The sequence below is a fragment of the Balaenoptera musculus genome, chromosome 1 (genome assembly GCF_009873245.2).
Source record: "Balaenoptera musculus isolate JJ_BM4_2016_0621 chromosome 1, mBalMus1.pri.v3, whole genome shotgun sequence".
In the NCBI taxonomy this organism is placed as follows: domain Eukaryota; kingdom Metazoa; phylum Chordata; class Mammalia; order Artiodactyla; family Balaenopteridae; genus Balaenoptera; species Balaenoptera musculus.
In genome coordinates, this window is record NC_045785.1 from 111,505,340 (window position 1) to 111,512,301 (window position 6,962).

The 6,962-nt window shown below is 52.0% G+C and overlaps 1 pseudogene; it reads right to left on the bottom strand.

The window, feature by feature from the left end:
- Positions 1–1,868: 1,868 nt before the first annotated feature.
- Positions 1,869–3,533, bottom strand: LOC118902491 (annotated as a pseudogene).
- Between the last annotated feature and the right edge of the window lie 3,429 nt (positions 3,534–6,962).

Here is a 6,962-nt window from a genome sequence, read left to right on the forward strand (position 1 = left end):
CGAGCACTCAGGTGACCCACTGGGCATCCACTCGTACGTCCAGCTTTAACTGTAAATGGGTAAATACAGCACCCAAAGCTTGATAAGGGCATGGGAACCAGGAGCCCACCCACTTCAGGAGTGATGGTGTGGGTCACCCCACCAGGCAAGCTACGTAGACCAGCAGAAGGAGAGAAATCTCGAAAGGGCGGTAGAGGAGGAAGATGATGAGTGTGGGTTGTGACTTTAATAACATGTGCAGCTGTGAGGACTCTAGTAGTCCCCGAACCCTCCTCTCATAAGTTGCCCAGAAATCATAGCTGACCCGACCTGAAGAAACTGTTCCTGGAGGGAAGGAACTTGACATGAGAACCAAGGGGTTCTGAGTGGGTCCAAGGGGTGGACTGTAGTAGGTACTGTGATGTGCCACCCAGATCCCTGTTACCTGGTAAGAGTGCCCATCACCCAGCTCCTCTCAGTGTCAGCCGCTAATAGGTAGCAATGGTACCCTTCTCCTAAGAATCGCTCTTGCCCCAAAGGAACCTGCAGGCCCAGGAAAGCCAGGCTCTGCCTCCACCTGGGGATGGCTGGCAGTCAGGGACTACCTGACAAAGGGGAACAAAAGGTGGGCCTCTTTGCCTCAAAGTGGGACTACCCTCTGATTTCATTCATGCTCTGGAGCCCCCCGTGGAATCAGGCTGAAGCTAAACTGAAGCTAACATCTTGGTCTAGCTTCTTCCCCTGTCCTGTGCTGTTCCCCTCACTTCCTGTCAAGCTTCACTTGAGAGCACTCCCCCAATAACCCACTTACACAAGGATCCCCATCTTATCTCTCCTTCTAGGAAATCTGGCCTAAGACGGCGGACTTACTCCAGGTATTCTGTCCTGGTGAGACAGAAAGGGTGAATGTAAGTTCAGTGTCTAACCCCTCTATGCACCAGAAGTGTGCGCGACTCAAACAAGAAAGGAAGATAACTCTTACGGCAGCATGACGTGAGCCTCAAGGATGGGGGAAGGTTGTAGAAGCGTGAGGAATAGTGGGGAAATGGTCTGAGAATGGCGCTGGCAATGGAGACAAATGCTGACTGTGTCCCTTGGCCTGAAGGGTTTGAAGGGCTTCAAACTGGGGAGAATGAGCAACCCCCAGCAGAAAGGACACAGAAAATGGGCATTTTGGGGGCCAGGGGGCAGTCATCACATCATTTTTATTTCTGCATCTTCATTTCCTAGCAGAATACCTGGCTCAGCAGTGAAGATCACACACTGTCTGCTCCCAGCCAGCCCCTGCATCAGGTGCATGAATGTTAGCACTGATCCGAAATGAACACCCAGAACTATTGACCAGAACCAACTCGACTTGTTACCAGTTTCATGTGTGTTGAAAGGACTCCTCCCCCTCGACCAGGGACTGACTCATTTGCCTTTGTCTCCCTAGTGCCCAGCGGCATGCGTAGTCTTAGCAAACCGTATTTGAGAGAAAGACGACAGAGTCTGCTCATTGCCCTCATGACAGTTGTCTAGGGAGCAAGTGCCCATCTGGCCCCTACAAGGCCCTGAGTGAGAGTTCTGGTTTATACCCTGCCCAAGGCCCACCTAGTTGCTGGGTATAATACTGGGTTCCAGATGCAAGGAGCACAGGTGAATCTCCAGGTCCAACAGGCAAGAGGGACCCAACCAGGGCTCAGGGCCGTGGATGGAGCACTCTGGGAGTGGACATTTGCTAGGAAGGAATTGCTGTTCGTCTAGTGGAGAATCTACAAAGCAGGTAGCCAACACTTGTGTATTCTGTCTGAGACACACACATCAAAGAAATGGAGGAAGTAATGCAAGCTGCTGGTAAGAAAAGACACTTTATTGTTTCTTGAGTTGTCTGGAGGCCTCTGGGCTCACTAATATCTCCCATAATAGAGTGGCACTCCATGGCCTTGATTGTGGTAGTCTGTGACTATATCCCCCAGCAAGGAGAGGAACTAGGAAAAGTCAGTCTTCTCGTCCTTATTCTTGTCCTTTTTCTCAAAGTCAGTGGACAAGTAAACTGTGCCCATTTTGGTCTGCGGGAAAAGACACAAAACAAGGCAAATTCAGTCTCACAGGAGTTATGAGCTGGGAGAAGAGGGAGAGGCAGAGACAGAGAAACGAGACCCAGAGCAGCACAGATGTGGCTGGTGTGGCATTGACTGAGGGCAAGTGTGGGATGGGGTGGGGACATTGCCACTGCCCTGCAGTTCATTGAGGGAGAGTCCTTGCCCCAAATGCGAACTTGGACAAGAGACCTCACATGGTGAGCAGGCTCTGCCCAGAGCTGCGCTGCCCAGTGTGCTGGTGGGTGGTCTCCAGCCCCAGACCCGCTGCCCCACCCCCCTTCAAGGCTACCACCTACCTAAGTTCTCCTCAGGGGCTCACAATCAGTCCTATTCATATATACGTGACTAAATCATTTTGCTGTACACCTGAGTCTAACACAATATTATAAATCAACTATACTTCAAGTAAATCAGTAAGTAAGTAAATAAGTAAAGAAATAAGCCCCATCCTTGTCCTCTCCAACCTAACCCTCCTCTCCTGTTTGCTTTTCGGCCTCCAGGATCTTACCTGCTCTGAGGTCCCTCTTCTTGCTCACCCAATCTCCTTGTTACCTGGTAACCCCCTCAATTTGTAATCAGTTCAGAACATTCTGTCAGGTTAAAACAGGTCTGCAAATGAGTTCTTCATTTTAGTAAGGGGTGTTAAATTCTGACAGTAATGAATACATACAGAGAACAACTGAGTGGTTACCAGAGGGGAGAGGCAAGAGAGGGGAAGGGGATAAAGAGGTACACACTACTAGGTATAAAATAAATAAGATACAAGGATGTAATGTACAGCACAGGAAACATGACTACTATTTGATAATAACTTTGATGGGGTATAATCTATAGAAATATCAAATCAGTAGGTTATACACTTGGAATTAATATAACATTGTAAATCAACTATACTTCAAAATAAATAAATTAAAATTTTGTTCCTATTCTAAAAGATAATTCTGTCAGTGATGGAATTTCTATCACCCTCCCTCTTATCTCAAGGACCCTGTGGGAGCCTCTCGAGCCTCTCAGCGCCTGAGTAGAAGAGCTTGAGTCTCATGCAGGGGGTGTGGCAGAGGCGAGGGGACACATTCACTGCCCTCCAGTTGTAGCCCTTTTTGACAACCTAATATCAACCATTTATATCCACATATTTTCCTACTTTGCCACAAACATCACCTCTTTTTACCCTGATAATAAGCCAGGATAGGAAGTCCTACTATGTCATTTTGCAGTTGAGAAAGTTGAGGATCAGAGAAAGAGAGTGACTTGTCCAAGGTCCCAGAGCAAAGCGTCTTCAGGCGTGCCAGGGCCCGAGCACCATTGGGAAGCCAGATCCCGACTCCCACGGGCACTGAGGAAGTTGGGGGAATTCTCCTTCAACAGCTTCGGCGGGTCCCCCTTCTCGATGGTGTCTTCGGGTCCCGAGTATTTGTGAGACAGGTCACTCATGCCTATCGTGGTCTTCTCAGCCTCAGTGCTGCTCATCTTGACTTTGAGCACAGCTGCCAGGAAGAGAGACAGTGAGCTTTTGTATCCTTTCCCCAGGGGAGCGTCTCCAAGTTAGGATAACGGGATGGGGACTGAGCAGCCAGTGAAGGGAGGCTCAGGTGGAACAGAAGCAAGTGTGCTTCTCTATGTGGTGGGAGGAGTTGCTGAAAAGGAAGAGGGTGGGACCAAGCGTGGGGCCTGGGTCCCCACAGGGCAGGGTCTAAGAAGATGAAGGAGGTCAGCAGACATCCACTGTGGGTAGAGCCACAGAATGTGGAAGCAGAGATGTAGGGGTCAGCCGCAGTGAGAAGGACTGAGCCTGAGATGGGACCCAGCAGCCAGAGCATTTGAATGACCCCACACTTCAAACAGCAGCAAATCCATCTCCTCCCGGTTCAAGTTCAGCATCAGGGTTAGAGTCACGGGGGCCGAGCAGGGTCATCTCTGATCTGCTCTGACCCTCCTGGGCTGCTTCAGGAAGACCCCCTGGAGGCCCCGCATGACTGTAAGGCAAGCTCTGCATGAAATGGACTGCGGAGGGTCCCGGGCATGAGTGTGAGCAGAGAAACGCAGCCCTGTCCTGAGCCCTGGTGGGGCTCTTCCTGGACCATGCCTGAGAGTGAGAAGGAGGCACTGGGGACCAGAGTCAGCCTGGGATTGAAGTGAACAGAAATACCTGCCCCAGTTCTAGGCTATTGGGTGGAATGTGGGAGATGGGGCTCATTAGAATTGCTGACTATTGGGCCGTATCAACCCTTTGTACTTCTCTGCTCTCTGCATCTCCAAGGCTTGACCTCATTTAAATAAAGAGAAGGTCTGACTTCCCTAAGCAGGTTCTTCCCCCAACAGTCAGAGGTCTGGGCTGCCCTGGACCCCAACCAGAGAAATTGGACAGAGCAGCCCTCGCTTCCCAGACTTTCCAAAGCACCCAGGAAATGACCCCCTTTCACACGTGTGGGCATCTCAGATAAACCCCATGGCCTTCTGATGTAGGAGAAAGATCCCCGCTGTTTTGTCAGTAAGAGGAGCCACGCAAGGCCTTCTGTCAACTTGGCCAAGACCAGAGCTGAGTCCCGTGTCCAGACGGTCCCTGAGCATTTCCCTGCTGGGGAGCAGATGGGGAGCTTTGGTGGATCAGTCTCTTACCTCGGTGGGGGCAGGATGTCTCAGCGGACTAATGGTGAGTGGGAGTCCCAGGCCTGGGCTTAGGGAGCCGTCAAGGCTTTGTCAGGGGCGCCCACTCTCCCCAAGGGTGGGGTGGGGTGGGTTTCACCAGCCTGGGGCCTGACAGGCAGGTGGATCCAGAGAAGAAAGAAGACAAGGAGGTTGAGGATGGTCCTCGGGCCCCAGTGGGGCGGTTTCCACAAGAGTTGTCACAGAGGAGCCCACGGGAGGAACAGGGAGTATCTGGTCAGTCATCTTGCCGCACAGATGAGGCCCTCAGCAGGGGTGAAAGCACACAGCCTTGCTGGTGGCAGAGCTGGGACTGGACCACAGGCTCCTGCATCCCCTCCCAGAGCTGCTTCTCCCCTCCTCCACGCTGGGCCCTGTGCACTCCTCCTAGAAAAGGCAGAGAGGCAGGTGCAGACTCACCTGAGCTGAGGAGACGTCACCGAGGAGAAGGATGAGTGAGATGTGCACCTGGGCAGAGACCGGTCCCTTTAGAAGGCTCAGCCGGGCTCTTTCCAGGGGCTGGGAGCCCTGAGACCATGTTTGCTGTTTGTCTCCTGGAACATTGTCCCATGCAGCTGGTTGGACCCCACCCAGGAGGGTGTGCTCAGCCTTTCCCGGCCGAATCCCAGGACACCGGGTCTTGCACCTTCCAAGGAACCTCTCCTAGAGCCTTCTGCTGTCCCCAGCTTGATCTGGGGCCGGGCGGCCAGTTCAGTGTGTCGCAACAGGACAGGGAACCGGGTTGAGAAAACTGGGTTTCTGGACCTGAAGAGGATGGAATTTTGGACCCTGAAGGCAGCATGGTCTCCACTTTCGTTCACTCAGTCCTTCTACGGACATGGCCTGAGAGCAATAATCACCACCAGCGCCGCTTACTGAGAGCTTAGGATGTGCCAGGCACCAAGATACCTGCTGCTGCTGCTGCCTCTTTAGCCTTCCCCACCTACGAGGGGGATCTGTTGTCTCCACGTAGGAGTGGAAAATCAGGTTTATAAAGATTTTAAGTAAAGTAAGATTATACAGCTAGTAGACAGCAGTCAGTATACACTCCCAGAAACACCTAATTCAAAACCTTCTGTTAGGGACTTCCCTGGTTGTCCAGTGGCTAAGACTCCACCCTCCCAATGCAGGGGGCCCGGGTTCGATCCCAGTTCAGGGAACTAAGAGCCTGCATACCGCTACTAAAGATCCCAAGTACCGCAACTAAGACCTGTCGCAGCCAAATAAAAAAATAAATGATTTTTTTTTAAAAAAAACCTGTTAATGCTTCAACTTAAACCTCAGGGCCTGCCCTCTGGGAACTCACAGTCCAGAGGAAAGAAACAGGGTCCTTCACTGCCATCTTCACACCAGGTCCTCAGTGGATCCTGGGAGGGAGACGGGTTTCATGACCCACAGTGACAGACGAGGGAAGCCAGAGAGGGCAGTGGGCTCAGCTCTGTCACTTGTTGCTGAGGGGACACTGGGGGTCAGAACCCTGAGTCCTGACCTCACTTCCTCACTCTTGAATTCCCTTTACAGCCCCCCGGGTGCCTGACTGTCTAGGTCCAGTGGTGGTGATGTCGGCCATGGAATGAGACTGCAGGCAGGGGCTTGGGCCAAGTTCCCTCCCGGCCCCTTGACGCTGACGTCCCATAAGTCTTCATGACCTTCCTCCTTCCTCCGTGCAACACAATCTGCTCGGGGCTTGGCTGCCAGACCCTGGGTTCTGCTGTGTCCCAACCTGCAGCGGAAAGGCTGGTCCGAGTGCAGGAAACAGGAGCCTGGATTCAGGCTGAGGCCTGTGGGCTTCTGGGCAACTGCTCTGCTGACTCACTGGGGACTCTCATCTCAGCTCCTGTTCCCCTTAAGACTTCCTCCCTTGGAGTGTGGGAGCTGATTCAGGCATTGGCGTCCCTGGCCCGGCCCCACCATGAACCCTGGTCGGGCCCTCTCAGCACACTGACGTCCCTGTCCCCATTATGTCCACCTTCCCAGCACCACTCCTCCCTGGTTCACTCATATAATCCATTCTCATCCCTGCTGAAAAGACTCCCAAGCAGAATACACAGGACACTTTGAGCAGGGGAACTGAGACTTCATTCCCACTTAAGCCCAATTGTAGCTTAAAATTTTGAACTATGTCAAAATACTTAAAATTAGTTTTTAATGTTTATAATCAATGCTCCTTTTGTTCAATTCTCAGCCTCGGTTTCAGAGGCTGGGCTATTTATAATCTTCAGCTCCTGGAATATAAACACCTCTGATCCTTTG